Source organism: Ranitomeya variabilis, chromosome 1 (assembly GCF_051348905.1).
Source record: "Ranitomeya variabilis isolate aRanVar5 chromosome 1, aRanVar5.hap1, whole genome shotgun sequence".
Taxonomy (NCBI): Eukaryota; Metazoa; Chordata; class Amphibia; order Anura; family Dendrobatidae; genus Ranitomeya; species Ranitomeya variabilis.
In genome coordinates, this window is record NC_135232.1 from 645,184,836 (window position 1) to 645,202,833 (window position 17,998).

The following is a 17,998-nucleotide window of genomic DNA, read 5'->3' on the forward strand; positions in this document are numbered from 1 at the left end:
AGGAGAGAGCGTGATGCCGTTTACCATAATAGATAGATCAGGTAGGGGAGATACACAAGATGGGGGAAAGATGATGAGTTCGGTTTTGTCTACATTGAGTTTTAGGAAGCGAGAGGTGAAGAAGGAGGAAATTGCTGATAGACACTCCAGTATTCTGGACAGCAAAGAGGTGACATCTGGGCCAGAGAGGTAGATCTGAATGTCGTCCGCATACAGGTGGTACTGGAAGCCATGGGAGTTTGAGTTGTCCTAGGCCATGGGTATAGATAGAAAAAAGTAGGGGCCCTAGGACAGAGCCTTGAGGGACTCCAACAGAGGGTGGAATGAGGAGGTAGTGTGGGAGTGGGAAATGCTAAATTTGCGGTCGGAAAGATATGAGGCAATCCAGGACAGGGCAAGGCCTTTGATGCCAAGGGAAGAAATAATCTGTAGCAGCAGGCAGTGGTCGACTGTGTCGAAAGCAGAGTATAGGTCGAGAAGGAGGAGTATGGAGAACTGTCTGTTAGCTTTGGCTGTGAGTAAGTCATTAATAATTATGGTCAGGGCAGTTTCGGTGGAGTGGTGGGGGCGAAAGCCAGATTGGAGGTTTTCAAGGAGAGAGTTAGATGAGAGGTGGAAGGAAAGTTGAGCATGGAGATGCTGCTCAAGAAGTTTTGAAGCAAACGGGAGCAGTGATATGGGGTGATAGCTGGGCATAGCAGTTGGGTCAAGGTTAGTTTTTTTGAGGATGGGTGCGATAGTGGCATGTTTGAAGGCAGAGGGGAAGGTACCAGAAGACAGTGATAGGTTGAAGAGGTGGGTTAGGGCTGGAATGAGCATGTTAGTGAGGTTGGGGAGCAGGTGGGAAGGGATGGGGTCAAGTGCACAGGTGGTGAGGTGTGATTTGGAAAGGAGGTGAGTTAAGCTCTCCTTTAGTGGTGTTCGAGAGGGAAGTTATTAGGGAAGGGCAGAGGTCTGGTATATGGAGTGGTTGGGGTGGTGGAACAGTAAAGGTTTGCCTTGTTTGGTCAATCTTGTTTTTGAAGTAGGTGGCAAAGTCCTCGGAAGAGATGAGGGGAGTTGGAGGTGGCAGTGGTGGGCGGAGGAGAGAGGTAAATGTGCTGAACAGTTGTTTTGGGTTGTTGGATAATGAAGATACAAGTTTGTGAAGTAGGTCTATTTAGCAGAGGTGAGGGCTAATTTGAAGGCAAGTGTAGCTTGTTTGAAAGCAGTGAAGTCGTCTGGCAGGCGTGTTTTCTTCCAGCGCCGCTCCACGACCCTGGATGCTTGTCGAAGCTTTTTGGTGAGATTGTTATGCCAGGGTTGCCTATTGATTTGTCGCACTTTGCCATGCATGAGAGGGGCGACTGGGTCTATGGCTGATGTGAGGGTGGAGTTATAGAAAGTGGTGGCCCTGTCCATGTCATGGAATGAAGATATGGAGGACAGGGGTAGAAGAGAGTCTGAGAGTCTGAATGTCTAGGTGTGCGAGGTTTCTGCGAGGATGTAGTAGTGGCTAGGCATGGAGGGCAGGTGAGGAGGACAAGGATGAGAAGGTGAGTAGATAGTGGTCAGATAGGGGGAAGGGAGAGGTTGTGAGATTAGATAAGGAACAGAGGCGGGTGAAGATGAGGTCTAGTGTATGTCCGTCTGTGTGGGTGGCTGGGGAGGACCACTGAGTAAGTCCAAAGGATGAGGTAAGGGCCAGGAGCTTGGAGGGGTTAAAAGGGGTATTAAAGGGGTTGTCTACAGTGTTGCAACTGTTGAACAGTCATGAGACATGCAGGTGCGGGGTCTTCAACATATTTTTTTAACACACCGAAGACACTCTGTTAGCACCAGAGCTTGCTCGGATAACACCTTAGCTGAGCACTTTCGCTCATCACTAGTTATCTATTACTGCATCTAAGTGGTTAAAGAGAAATAGCACCCTTTTCTTACACTACTGGCTACACCACAATACATTGGTAGATGAAAGGTTGTCATGGCAACTAGAGGCTTAAAATAACCTGGAACAAAGGAATTTGGGTTTGCAGTGTGTGAATCAGGACTTAAAGGGGTTGTTCCCTTTCAGTAAGTGAATTTCCCCTGGCTGCAAATTATTATAAAGAAACAAACCGCACTATACTCGCTCCTTGGGACTACCGGCAAGTCTCTGCCGTTGCTCTCTATATATCTGGCATTGGCTACAGCCCTCAAGTCAGCACAGCAGCGAATCAGCCAATCAGTGAGCTCTGCGGCTCTGAAGTAGGCTTTGTGTCTACACTGGCAGAGCCACGGAGTTCACCAATTAGCTGCCGGACACCGGGAGCAGCAGGGAACCTGTTTGTTTCTTTATAATAACCTATACCCGGGGACATTATTTTACTGAAAAGGAATAACCCCTTTAACAATTGCCTCATTTTATGGCGTTTTAGGTCTACTTCAGACATCTGTTTTCACGTACATGTTCTGTTTGTTAGGCAATCCCTGCATGTGTTCTGGCTGTCGAACAGCTACGAGACATGCAGCCGCCGGGTCTCCAATATATTATTCGAGCACGGCGAAGACACTCAGTTAGCACCCAAGCATGGCAATAACATCTTATCTGAGCACGTTCACTCATCACTCATTAGGAGAGACCTAAAAAATACAACTCCTCAGACAGAGAATCTAATAACAACTAAAATGTTTTAACGCACAGAAAGTACTGAGTAAGAAACGAAAGGGGTTGTCCATCTTTGGTGGAATTTACAGCAATCATTGTAATTGAATGTTAGCATTGTGTACTATACACACATGTTGACTTCTATAATCAGTACACAGATCCAAATTCTACAAGCGATCACAAGAATGCAATTTGCTTAATTGAGATCACGTCAACTACATTCACATCTGCTTCTTGCTTGCAATGGAACGATGAAAGAAGCATATGAGAAGATAGACGGCATGTGAATGCAAGTATGCAAATTGCATACTTGCGGTCACGGGACAACTATTGGAACCAGCAAGAGGAATGAAATCCGAAAAGTGTAATATATATATATATATATATATATATATTATTATTATTATTATTTATTGTTATAGCGCCATTTATTCCATGGCGCTTTACAAGTGAGGAGGGGTATACATAATAAAAACAAGTACAATAATCTTAAACAATACAAGTCATAACTGGTACAGGAGGAGTGAGGACCCTGCCTGCGAAGGCTCACAATCTTCAAGGGATGGGTGAGAATACAGTAGGTGAGGATAGAGCTGATCGTGCAGCGGTTGGTTGATTGGTGGTTACTGCAGGTTGTAGGCTTGTCGGAAGAGGTGGGTCTTCAGATTCTTTTTGAAGATTCTGATGGTAGGCGAGAGTCTGATGTGTTGTGGTAGAAGGTTCCAGAGTAGGGGTGATACGCGAGAGAAATCTTGTATACGATTGTGGGAAGAGGAGATAAGAGGGGAGTAGAGAAGGAGATCTTGTGAGGATTGGAGGTTGCGTGTAGGTAAGTACCGGGAGACGAGGTCACAGATGTATGGAGGGGACAGGTTGTGGATGGCTTTGTATGTCATCGTTAGGGTTTTGTACTGGAGTCTCTGGGCAATGGGGAGCCAGTGAAGGGATTGACAGAGGGGAGAGGCCGGAGAATAGCGGGGGGACAGGTGGATTAGTCGGGCAGCAGAGTTTAGAATAGATTGGAGGGGTGCGAGAGTGTTCGAGGGGAGGCCACAGAGCAGGAGGTTGCAGTAGTCGAGGCGAGAGATGATGAGGGCATGGACTAGGGTTTTTGCAGATTCTTGGTTGAGGAATGAACGGATTTGTGAAATATTTTTGAGTTGAAGTCGGCAGGAAGTGGAAAGGGCTTGGATATGTGGTTTGAAGGAGAGATCAGCGTCAAGGATTACCCCGAGGCAGCGAGCTTGTCGGACTGGGGAGAGTGGGCAGTCATTTACTGTAATGGATAGGTTCGTTGGGGGGGGGTCGCGTGAGATGGGGGAAAGATGATGAATTCTGTTTTGTCCATGTTAAGTTTGAGAAATCTAGCGGAGAAGAAGGATGAAATAGTGGACAGACATTGAGGGATTCTGGTTAGTAGGGAGGTGATATCTGGTCCAGAGATGTAGATCTGTGTGTCATCAGCATAGAGGTGATACTGAAAGCCATGAGATTCTATGAGGTGTCCCAGGCCCAAGATGTAAATGGAGAAGAGCAGGGGCCCAAGGACTGAACCTTGTGGGACTCCGACAGATAGGGGGCGAGGTGAGGAGGTGGTGTGTGAGTGGGAGACGCTGAATGTCCGGTCTGTTAGGTATGAGGAGATCCAGGATAGGGCCAAGTCTGTGATGCCAAGGGATGAGAGCGTCTGTAATAATAGGGAATGGTCCACTGTGTCAAAGGCAGCCGACAGGTCGAGGAGGAGGAGAACGGAGTAGTGTCGCTTGCTCTTGGCGGTTAAGAGGTCATTGGTGACCTTAGTTAGGGCAGTTTCAGTGGAATGGTGTGACCGGAAGCCAGATTGTAAGTGGTCAAAGAGGGAGCAAGAAGAGAGATGGGAGGACAGTTCAAGGTAGACGTGTTGTTCCAGTAGTTTTGAGGCATAGGGGAGAAGTGATATAGGGCGATAGCTAGATACAGAGGATGGGTCAAGAGAGGGCTTTTTGAGGATAGGTGTGATAGAGGCATGTTTAAAGCTTGAGGGGAAAACACCAGTTGTTAGTGATAGGTTGAATAGATGGGTTAGGGTTGGGATGAAGATTGTGGTGAGGTTTGGGATGAGGTGGGATGGGAGCGGGTCAAGTGCACAGGTGGTGAGATGCGATCTTGAGAGTAGAGTGGCGAGTTGATCTTCTGTAATGGTGGAGAAGTTGGTTTTGGAGGTGGAGGGTAGGGAAGTTGGGAGGAAGGGCTCTGGGGCATATATATATATATATATATATATATATATATATATATATACATATTCCACATTGTTAGGGTGCAGTCAGTCAGCTGTATAAATCGGAACGCAGTGCATGAACTGGCCGACTGCTCTCCTGACCTGAGCGTAACAGCTTCATAGACGTACATGAAAAAACCTATTGTGGTTTAATGTGTGTAGAGCACATATTTTCCTGTCCTTTTAATATTTTTTTTTATTTACCACATGATTTTATTGAAGATTAAATAACTTCATCCTATTGTCTAACTGGAGCAGGATCTTCCATTACCAGTTTTCCTTGTATAGACATACAAGCAGCTTGGGTCAGGTGAGCTGCCACCAGTACGGGCACTGCATTCCAATCTCGGTCTGATTTATACAGCCTTTTGACTGCCCCCTTCAGATTCGACAGCTGCAAAGCCACAAATTCCGCCAGTGCTTGACAACCTCTTTAAGCAAAGTACTGTGTCCTCAAGTCCGACAATGATACAGCTATTTTAGACCTCGAGCTTTCAAAACAGTGAACGTATCTGATTGGTTACATGATTGCCAGGTATAAAACCCAATCTATCCATGTGTAGAGATGGGCGTATCCCTGTATGTTTGGGTTTGGACGAACAGTTAAAAAAAAGTTCGAGTTCTGATACAAGAACAATACCCGGACCCGAACCGAGACCCCATTCATTTAAATGGGGGGGCACAAACATCCAGTGTTTTCCATGAAGTCATGTGCATGACAGACCAGCCTCCGCAAGATAAATTTCACCCACACAATGTATTGGATGCGGTGAATCCGCACGGTTCAATGAACATATGCAGATTCACCTTCATTCAATAGCCAGCAGTGCTTTGGTCATAGCGGACATATGCTGCATCCAAAGCGCTGCTGATTCCTGAACATGTGCACCTACACTCAGACCTTATAAGGGATAATGTATAAGATAATTAAAAAAATAAGTATAAATAGCAAAAACAAAATATATAAAAGGAAAAAAACACTCTTAATTTCTGTTTCTAGCCCCTCCCCAATTTAAAAAGTATGTCCACTATATACAAACATAGTATCATAGTATTTAAGGTTGAAGGAAGACTTTAAGTCCATCTAGTTCAACCCATAGCCTAACATGTTGATCCAGAGGAAGGCAAAAAAAAACATACGTCAATCACTAAGCTCCACATTGGGGAAAAAAAATCCTTCCTGACTCCACATACAGCAATCAGACTAGTTCCCTGGATCAACGCCCTATCAAGGAATCTAGTGTATATACCCTGTAACATTATACTTTTCAAGAAAGGCATCCAGTCCCCTCTTAAATTTAGTAGTGAATCACTCATTACAACATCATACGGCAGAGAGTTCCATAGTCTCACTGCTCTTACAGTAAAGAATCCGCGTCTGTTATTATGCTTAAACCTTCTTTCCTCCAGACGTAGACGATGTCCCCTTGTCCCTGTCTCAGGTCTAAGAGTAAAAAGATCAATAGAAAATTAATTTCTACAGAAAGGGGAATGCAACTTAAAATGTTTTAAGGGTCTTTTGAGGTTGTAAAAAAATATAAAATGTAGAAAATAGACATGCTTTTTTTAAAAAATTTATATTTTCCCCCTGATTTCACCCCCAAAAAAGGAATCTAAAAATGACATCAAAGTTAAGTGGCCCATTCCAGAAATCACTCCTGGTGGGAAAAAAAAAATAACTAGATTGCAATGCTTAACTACTCACTTTGAATTAATGTCGAAACAAGCGTTCATTACGAAACAAAAAGTACCAACATCTAAAATCTTTAGATTAGAACAAATATTTCACTTTATACAAACTTTATTCCTTAAGACTCAACATACATAACCAACTAATTATGAATTAAAGTGCTTTTATGACCCGTTGGGAAATGGCCTTATATCACAATTATATTATGTACTCAACCCAGACACGGTTTGAAATTAAAAACCATGGAACAATAGGAAGAGGATTTGCAGATCACCCTTTCACCTCAGAAATGGTACAAATGTTATGAAAACATTCTAAAAGGAAGTAATCAAATTTCACTCACTGAAACGTCCCTTAGATTATTCCATAGAATCCATTAAGTTCCTAGTTGTCTGCACAATATCTATCCCATAATTCCTGACAAATGTTTCAGGGGAGGTGTTAATGTAGGAGATACACTCCACACTTGGTGGACATGCCCAATAGTGAAATCTCTCTGGAAAGATGTAATAAAATGAATTAGCATTGTCCTAAAAAAGTAATTACTCCTAACACCGACAGTGCTCCTTTTAGGTGACAGGCCAGTCAACGCCAATAATAAAACTTGTCGTCTTATTGATTTTATTACTATGGCAACTAGAAACCACATAGCCGAACAATGGAAAACTAATACACTGTCGATAAAAAAATTGAAGCCACTAAATCTGATTCTTTCGAAACCTTTTGAAGTATATGGGATCCATGGATCCAAGCTCAGACCGACAGTGACTTTTCCAGAATAGTGTCACTATATAAAAAACATAACATAGACAATACTAACTGATGGATATTACTTTTGATCTACACGATATACACGTTTGGTATCACTGCGTTCGTAAAAGTACAATCTATCAAAATATAAAATCTGATCAGTAGAAAAGGAAAAAAAATGCTAGAGTTACATTTTTTTTTTTGGCTCTCGAATCATCGCAAAAAAAGGCAATGAGAGGCAATCAAAACAACGACTCTACCCCAAAATGGTATCCGTAAAAACATCAGCTAGGGGCACAAAAAATAAGCCCTCACACAGCTCAATATTATAGCCTGAAAAATGAAAACACTATAGGTCTCGGAAAATGGCGACAAAAGCAAAAAATTTTGACTTACAAATCTCCAATTTTTTTTTTCACTACTTAAACCTATATATGTTTGGTATCTGTGTACTCATGCTGAACTGGAGAATCCTATTGCCAGGTCAGTTTTACAATATAGTGAACATAGTAAATATATATCTATTTTTTTAAATGTGGAAATGCACTTTTTTTTACAATTTCAACGCACTTTTTCCCCGCTTTCTGGAGCATTACATGATAAAATGAATGATGTAATTATGTGATTAAAGAGTACAACTTGTCCCACAAAAAACCAAGTCCTCATCTGGCTATGGGGATGGAAAAATAAAAAAGTTATGGCTCTTGGAATAAGGGGAGGTAAAAACAAAAGCACAAATATGGAAAATCGCAAGGTTATGAAGGGCTCAAGATTAGGTTCACATTAATTCACTGCTCTCCGCTGAGCAATATGTCTGGGTTTCTGTCAGAATCGCCAAAAAGCTATGCTGACTGGAACTCCGACAGAGCCGTTCACTTCAATTATGCTGGAATCACAGTGGACACTGTCTATCTTCCATCCTGGCAGTATTCTTAGTCTAGAGACATGAGCAAAAATGTGGCAAATTGATATAGTGCTCGGGGGATATTTCTTGTATTAATGTACAAAAATGTAGCCCTTGTGACTTCTCTATACATCAAGGATTACAGTATATTCTATACATTGCCATAAGTCACATGCGTGTGTTTACCTGCAGTTCTATGTAAAATACATAGTCTTATCACAATGATTTGTGCCATGTGACATTCACCTGAGCTGTAGCTTTTCTTGCTACTGTCACCTCCAGCTTCCTTCTCCCAAGTGCACTCTGTTGTCATTTGACATAGATTTTGGACTTAAAAAGAATACTGTAGCCCTTATATTTATAGTGAACCTGACAGCTGATTCATGCTGTCCGAGCCTCTTAGGCTAGTCATTTGAGACGCAAAGTCACTGGCCACCTGTTCAAATTAGTTTGTCTCTGAAACGCTATAGTGTTTTATAGTGAAACATACACAGCTTCTATAATGCAGCCAGTGTCCTGTTCATGCTGAACGTGGTTCGGGCAGCATCAATCTGCAGTCAGGTTCGCTTCAAGCCAGGGTAAGATTTTGAAGTCATTACCGATTTTGTATACTTTTGGCATTTAAAAAGACTTCGTACAAATTACATATGACTGGTCCATAGAATAGGTGAATTGTATGAATGAAGAGCAACCCATTGTCTGATTTGTGCAGTCATTCAGTGAGGAGAGGTTTATCTGTAGTGTCAGCAGAGTATGCTCTATGACACTCTACTAGAAGTACCTTGACACAGCAGAGAAAAGCACTTGACAATTTATAGTGAATCATTAGTTAGCTTATTACCATTCAGACTTTATCTAGTAAAACTGTATAATATAACAAAGTGGATGAGCAAAAGAGAAATCTTTATCAAAATTTGGTGTGATCACCCATTTTCTTCAAAACAGCATCAATGTTTCTAGGTTCACTAACCCAACATTAGGGATTTTATAGATAGGTGTATGAGTCACCAATTACCGTATTTTTCGGACTATAAGACGCACCTAGGTTTTAGAGGAGGAAATTAGAAAAAAAATGAAGCAAAACATGTGATCAATTCTGTACTAATGTCATCTATCCTGGTATACAGTTGTTCTCAAAAGTTTACATACCCGACAGAATTTTTGCTTTCTTTTTTAGAAAATATGAATGATAACACCAAAACTTTTTCTCCACTCATGGTTAGTGGTTGGGTAAAGCCATTTATTGTCAAACTACTGTGTTTTTAAATCATAATGATAACCCACATTCATTTCTCTTGGGCAGCGGGCACAGGAGTCAGCCACAGCAGTTGGCTTCTGCCTCCTGTGACCCGCTGCTCCGCCTCTGCCACTGCCCCACCTCCAAATCCACAGCCAGAACAGGCACATCCAGACTATAAGACGCACCCCCCATTTTCCTCCACGTTTTTGGAGGAAAAAAGTGCATCTTACAGTCCGAAAAATACAGTATACCAAACAAGTGATAATGATCATCATTTTCATATGTAGGTTGACACAGTCATTAACTGAAACACAAATAGCTCTGTAGGAGGCTTAAATCTGGGTGAAGAACAGCCAAATTTGGTACAGAAAGTGAGCTTCTGCAAGACCTTTTCTTGTCACAGGTTATATACCATGATAAGACTGAGCACAGTAACAAGACGCAAGGTAATTATACTGCTTCAGCAAGGTCTCTCGTAGGCAATAATTTAACAGCAGACTGGAATTTCAAGATGTTCTGTTCAAGCTCCATTAAAGAAGCACCAAGAAATGGGCAACTTTGAGGACAGTAGACACAGTAGTCTTCCAAGAAACCATGCCGCAGATAAAATACCCATCATGCTTACTTCCCTTCGAAATGAAGATGTACAGCAGTGCCATCAGTTAAAAAAACTGGCAGAAACAAGTGGGTATCATGTATGGTTTAGAAAAGTCTGGACAGAAGTGGTCTTCATGGAATAATTAAGGTCAAAAAGCCATACCTTCAACATGGAAACAAGACCAAATTACTCAACTATGCACGAATACATAGGAAATGGCAGCAAGCGCTCTGGACGGAGGAGTCATAAAAGTGAAATATTTGGCTTTTGAGGGCAGTTTCTTTGCAGAAGGGCAGGGAAACAGTACAAAAATGAGTGTCTGCATTTAACAGTGAAGCTTGGTGAAGGTTTCTTACAAGTATGGGTCTATATTTCAGCAAATGGAGTTGGGGATTTGGTTGCTTTAATGGTGCCCATAATGCTGAGAAATGTAGGCAGATACTTATCCATCATGCAGTACTATCAGGGAGGTGTCTGATTGGCTCCATGTTTACTCTGCAGCAGCACAACGACCCCAAACATACAGTCAATCTCATTAAAGGGAACCTGTCACCCCAAAAATCGTATCTGAGCTAAGCCCACCGGCATCAGGGGCTTATCTACAGCATTCTGTAATGCTGTAGATAGGCCCCCGATGTAACCTGAAAGATGAGAAATAATGGTTAGATTATACTCACGCAGGGGCGGTCACGGTGTGCTCCGGTCTGATGGGCGTCACGGTCCGGGTCCAGCGCTTCCTATCTTCATTCGATGACGTCCTCTTGTCTTCACGCTGCGGCTCCGGCGCAGGCGTACTTTATCTGCCCTGTTGAGGGCAGAGCAAAGTACTGCAGTGCGCAGGCGTTGGGTCTCTCTGACCTTTCCTGGCACCTGCGCACTGCAGTACTTTACTCTGCCCTCAACAGGTCAGACAAAGTACGCCTGCACCGGAGCCGCAGCAAGAAGACAAGAAGAGGACGTCATCGAATGAAGATAGGAGGCGCTGGACCCGCACCGCGACGCTCATCGGACCGGACCGCAGAGGGACCGCCCCTGGGTGAGTATAATCTAACCTTTATTTCTCATCTTTCAGGTTACATCGGGGGCTTATCTACAGCATTACAGAATGCTGTATAATGCTGTAGATAAGCCCCTGATGCCGGTGAGCTTAGCTCAGATCCGATTTTTGGGGTGATGGAGTCCCTTTAAGCACGATCTTTAGTGTAAAGAACAAGGAGTCCTGGAAGTGATGATATGGAACCCCACAGAGCCCTTATCTCAACATCATCAATTGTGTCTGGCATTACATGAAGAGAGAAAAGGATTTACGCAAGCTAACATCCACAGAAGAAGATCTATAGTTAATTCTCCAATATGTTTGGAACAACCTCCTTGACGAGTTTCTTCAACAACTATATGCTGGTGTATCTAGAAGAATTTGTTGTTTTGTAAAGGGCAGTCACACAAAATTTGATTTCTCTTTTATTCATTTACTTTGCATTTTGTTAATTGATAAAATAACCTATTAATCATTTTATTTTTTAAAGCCGTCTCTGCAGATGTTTTTGCACAATACTATATGATACACACACTAGTCAGTTATATTTATCTGCTATGTATATTGAATAAGTAGAAGTTAAATGGGAGAGATTTTAATAATGATAATTTAGTTTTTATTTATTTATATATTTCCACATAGGTCACCATGCCCTACGATGATCATCAACTTCCTACAAGAAAGCAATCCAAGTCAGTTTTGGTGACGATAACATTGACTTCAACTAACTATACTCTGCACCTGGAGCCCAAACCCTTGCTTGTGCAATATGAAAAAAAATATTGGCTTTGGCTGAAGATTTTAGGGTTTTCATTTTATAAATATATATATTTTAGCTTAGATGCTGTGTTTGACACCCAGCTAGTTGACAAAACAATTGCTCCTTATTTATTCCACTATTTAAATAAAAGAAAGGAAAGGGGGAAGGATGCACAGTATTTTTTGCTTTCATACATTTACTGTGGACAAGGAAGATCACACTAAAATGAATGAAAACAATTATGCAAAGAGATGTTGGTTTACTTTTTTTTTGTTTTACATTTATTTTCTGTCTTGTACATATGTTACACAATTTTATATAAGCAGATGATAAACTTCAATTCTGCATCATACTGGTTTGTGTGTAAATCACCACTGCTGAGATGTAAGCAGGTTGTCAATTACTGGATGGTAGTGATCAAAGTGATTCCCCCAATAAAAATGATACCTTTTTGTAGAGATCTGATATGCCAGTCATGGGAAGTGTAACGTAGAAGTCATATGCAAAGCATGGTGGAAGTGCACTGGGACGTGTTCTTGCACTTGGATGGCTTCTTCCAAGTGCACTGATGCACAAACAATGCTCTTCCAGATTTACATGGGGATTCAATGCTAGATGTATAATGACTGAATCTCTATTTAAAAAAAAATAATAAAAAAGTTATCATTTTTATTGACGGACTAGTGACTACACAGTCACACCCCTGCAAAAATATGCTGACAGGTTCCCTTTAAGCTGTACTAATGTATCATATGTTACTGTGACTTGTTATTCTGGTGCTGTATCAATGCAGGCAATGCTGGTGGAGCAAAACTTCCCAAACAATTTTATGTGTTATGCTTTGTGTCTTGTAAAAAAAACCAAAAAACATTGTGATCATAGTTGTATTAACAGTTACCATTCTACTAAAACAAACAGAAAAGTGAAGTTTCAATATTATGGCAGTGACAGGTTTGTTTTGCTGAGCTCATCTAGGATATCAAAATGGTCTGTATTCATCAAAAATATTTACTTTTCTAACACTGTACAAGAACATGGCAATTTTTTTTTTTTTTTTTTGCCAAACAGCAACAAACCAGAATATATAAATACAAGGTTAGGATTTCTTCATGCAGACTTTTTACACCTGTTTCTAATGTGTGTTTTCACCCTTATATCATATACTGTGTTTTGGGGGAATAAAAAGGTAAAACACACATAGCAGCTAACACCTGGCCACAGGGATTTTGCTGAAAAACACTTTGTATCAAGAAATCCTAAGGTTAAATTCACATGCTCAGTGTTTGCGTTGTGGATTCATTGGCAGATTTTCATTGCGGATATCAACCTATGCGATGCTTTGTAATAGAGTAGTGTGAAATCCACAACCAAATCTGCAATGCAATCTGCAAGTAAGGTTTCACACTTGCGTTTTGATCTGCAGCGTTTAAAAAAGAAACCGCATGTGGTGAAAAAGCGCATGTAAACACGGCAAAACGCCACGTTTTTTAGACGCATGCATTTTTGCATGCAGAAAAAAAACCGCGGCGTTTTGCCGCGATTACATGCGTTTTTTCCAGCGTTTGCATTTTTTAAACGCATGCGGAGAAGTGCGTGACAGCTGCCAATCATCAAAATCAACTAGAAAACCCACTATAAACAGAAATAGCTAGGGTTAGGATCCCAAGTAACCCTAGGGACCCTAACCCTAACCCTGACAAGCCACCCCCCACCATCAAGGTGATAAAGGCATCCAAACCCTAACCCTACCCCTAACCCAAAACACAAGAAAAAACAAGAAAACCCTAACCCTACCCCTACCCCTAACCCTGACAAGCCACCCCCCACCATCAAGGTGATAAAGGCATCCAAACCCTAATCCTAACCCTGACAAGCCACCCCCCACCATCAAGGTGATAAAGGCATCCAAACCCTAACCCAAAACACAAGAAAAAACAAGAAAACCCTACCCCTAACCCTGACAAGCCACCCCCCACCATCAAGGTGATAAAGGCATCCAAACCCTAACCCTAACCCTAACCCTAGGGATCCATAGGAATTGGCTATTATGTTGACCTGGTGACCAGGACATTCTTCTAATAAAAAGCTTTGTTCAATGTGGACACCCCAAGATATACGGTATTGCTATAGAGTACTAAAAATATAAACTCGTAGAGTATTGACTGTCATATAGGGTTAGGGTTTGGATCCCTTTATCACCTTAATGGTGGGGGGTGGCTTGTCAGGGTTAGGGTTTTCTTGTTTTTTTTTGTGTTTTGGGTTAGGGTTAGGGTTTTCTTGTGTTTTCTTGTGTTTTTCTATAAAAACGCATGTGTTTTTAACGCAAGCAAACGCATGTGCTTAAAAACGCATGCGTTTACATAGACATCAATGCATTTTTTTGCCGCGAATAAACGCATGCGTTTTTTGCAGCAAAAAAACGCCGCTAGAAATTACTACATGTTGCATTTCTGTAAATGAACGCACGCGTCAAAAAACGCATGCGTTGCCGAAAACGCGTCAAAACGCACACTAAAAAACGCATGCGTTTTTTAATGTTAGGCCATGTGCACACATTAAGTATTTTTCACGTTTTTTTCGCGTTTTTTCGCTATAAAAACGTGATAAAAACGCGAAAAAAACGCTTACATATGCCTCCCATTATTTTAAGTGTATTCTGCATTTTTTGTGCAAATGTAGCCTTTTTTTCCGCAAAAAAATCGCATCGCGGAAAAAAAAGCAACATGTTCATTAAAATGCGGAATTGCAGGGGATTCCGCACACCTAGGGGTCCATTGATCTGCTTACTTCCCGCACGGGGCTGTGCACACCATGCGGGAAGTAAGCAGATTATGTGCGGTTGGTACCCAGGGTGGAGGAGAGGAGACTCTCCTCCACGCACTGGGCACCATATAAGTGGTCAAAAAATAAGAATTAAAATAAAAAATAGCGATATACTCACCCTCGATGTCTTCCCGCCTCCACTGCACGCTGTCGCTTCGGTTCCTGTAGCTGATGTGCGGCGAAGGACCTTGCCGATGACGTCACTGTCCTGTGATTGGTCGTGAGCGGTCATGTGACCGCTCACGTGACCGTGACGTCACGGAAGGTCCTGTGCGCACAGACCAGCTATAGGAAGACGAACGGACGCCGCTGAGGAGATGTCTGGGTGAGTATAAGCATTTTTTTATTTTTTTTATTATTTTTAAACATTCTATCTTTTACTATAGATGCTGCATAAGCTGCATCTATAGTAAAAAGTTGGTCACACTTGTCAAACAGTATGTTTGACAAGTGTGACCAACTTGTCAGTCAGTTTTCCAAGCGATGCTACAGATCGCTTGGAAAACTTTAGCATTCTGCAAGCTAATTACGCTTGCAGAATGCTAAAAAAACACGAAAAAAACGCAAAAAAAACGCAAAAAAAAAAATGCGGATTTCTTGCAGAAAATTTCCGGTTTTCTTCAGGAAATTTCTGCAAGAAATCCGCAACGTGTGCACATACCCTTAAGTATAGGAAAAAAAACGCATGCGTTTTTTAGCGCTAAAACGCAGCGGACAAAAACGCAAGTGTGAAACCAGCCTAACACATGCAGGTATGTGACAAAATCTGAAGCGGATAGTTTCAGCAATGTGTGAACAGTGCTTTATGTCCCGTGCAAACGTGACGTTTGTTAAACCAACAGTAGATTTGAAATAAGGGAAATGTATAGAGGAAAAACTGCATGCATGTCTCATCCTTTTTTTTTTATTCAAGAAAAAGCATGTGTGAATCCAGCCTTAATACACACACATCATCCAAGCCATACCTGCACCAAATTCATATATCTTTCTCTCCCCAGTTTTCTTCTAAATATGAATATACTTTTATACCTTGTGGTAGCTTTCATCAGAAGCTTATAGCCCAGACATGTATTATTTAATGTCAATGTTCTAATAATGACCATGGAATCAAGATTTTATGTGTGTAATATGTATTGTCTAAGGCAGAGAGGCGCAGATTACAACTGTGTCCTCCACACTACACTCGGTTCCTAATTCTCTCTGGGGCTTTAGTCAGAATTCTCCGAAAAATGTATTCAGATCTACCCAAGGGAGCAATTAAGTTCAATTGGACAACTAGAGTCCAAAATTTTAGCCAGAAATGGCACAATAGATTATGCTATTATGCGGCTAAAAGAAAAACACTGTCTGAATACAGATCCACTGAAGTCCAAAGTTTAATATTTTGTGCTCCATTTTTAATTGAAATCAATAGTGCCTCCGAATCCTGTTTTTCCATGAATTCTGATGGAAGACCCAGACAAAGTCCGCAAAAGGGAGATGGCGAATGTCACCATTATGGATATAACTTAAAAGATTAAAATGTGAACAGACGTTAATCACTCATTCCATTTATTAACACCTTTCCCCCAGCATTTATCTCATGCCTGTGTAAAACCTAAGCTACCTGGACCCCAAAGGGGTCATGAACAGATTTTTTTTTTTTTAGTATCTTCACTAGTGATGAGTGAATGTGCTGGGATAAGGTATTATCTAAGCATGTTCGAATGCTAACAGAGTGTCTTCTGTGTGCTCAAAAAATATGTGTCTGCATGTCCCATACATGCAGGGATTGCCTGTTTGTTAGGCAATCCCTGCACTTGTTGCTGCTGTTGAACAGCTGCGGGACATGCAGGCGCGGGGACTCAAACATATTATTCGAGCACGCCGAAGTCACTCTGTTAGCTCTCATGCATCCTCGGATAACACCTGATCTGAGCACGTTCACTCATCACTAATCTTCACCTTTATTAACTAAAAAAAAAGTCACAATATTCATATTTATTAATTACACCTGCTGATACCAGAAACTTATTTTAACCCCTTAGTGACCGAGCCAATTTGGTACTTTTACAATTCTGACCACTGTCATTTTATGAGGTTACAGCTCTGGAACGCTTCAACGTATCCCTCTGATTCTGAGACTGTTTTTTTGAGACATATTGTACTTCATGTTAGTGGTAAAATTTCTTCGATATAACTTGCCTTTATTTATGAAAAAAATGGAAATTTAGCAAAAAGTTTGAAAATTTAGCAATTTTCAAACTGTTCATTTTTGTACACTTAAATCAGAGTCATATCACACAAAGTAGTTAATAAATAACATTTCCCACATGTCTACTTTCCATCAGCACAATTTTGGAAACATAATTTTTTTTGGTAGGACGTTATAAGGGTTAATAGTTGACCAGCGATTTCTCATTTTTCCAACAAAATTTACAAAACCTTTTTTTTTTAAGGGACTACCTCACATTTGAAGTGAGTTTGGGGGGTCAATATAACAGAATACACCAAAAGTGACAACATTCTAAAAACTGCACCCCTCAAGGTGTGCAAAACCGCATTCAAGAAGTTATTAACCCTTCAGGTGCTTCACGAGAACTAAAGCAATGTGGAAGGAAAAAATTAACATTTTACTTTTTTCACAAAAAATTTACTTTGGAACAATTTTTTTTTATTTTCACAAGGGTATTAGGAGAAAGTGGACCCCAAAATTGGTTGGGCAATTTCTCCTGAGTACGCCGATACCCCATATGTGAGGAAATGCCACTATTTGGGTTCATGGCAGAACTCAGAAGGGAAGGAGCACCATTTGACTTTTTGAACGCAAAATTGGATGCAATAAATGGTGGCGCCATATCGCGTTTGGAGAGTCCCTGATGTGCCTAAACAGTTGAACCCCCAATTCTAACCGCAGCCCTAACCCAACACACCCCTAACCATAATCCCCACCCTAGCCATAACCCTAACTACAACCCTAACCCCAACACACCCCTAACCCTAATCCCAACCCTAACCATAACTAACCACAAATCACACCCCTAACCCTTATGATCAGTGTGTTGAATGGGCTCAGGAGCTGAGCCTGCTCTACACAGATCTGCTGTTAACCAATTAAATTCTAATATCAAATACAATGGCATTTGAGTAGTGAAATCCAGCCCAAGTGTCTTTTCTGGAATCACAGATCATGGGGATATGATACTGTATGTTACCATTACAGCCATTACTGCAATGTTGGTCTTCCTATACACAGAATACAGTTATTATGACTATATACTGCAATACACATAGGTTGAAGTCAGCTACAGGGTCCGAAAAAGTGAAAAGCA

The 17,998-nt window shown here is 41.3% G+C and overlaps 1 protein-coding gene across 4 annotated transcripts in view; it reads left to right on the top strand.

Moving 5' to 3' along the window:
• DPF3 (double PHD fingers 3) overlaps positions 1–17,998 on the top strand; it is a 289,293-nt gene that overhangs the window by 252,200 nt on the left and 19,095 nt on the right. The window contains exon 11 of one of the 4 annotated variants that reach the window (XM_077261962.1): positions 11,747–11,876. The exons of the other annotated variants lie outside the window; for them this stretch is intronic. The gene's annotated coding sequence lies outside the window, so the exon portion shown is untranslated. Of the gene's footprint in view, positions 1–11,746; positions 11,877–17,998 lie in introns of those variants that run through there. 4 annotated transcript variants of the gene reach the window in all.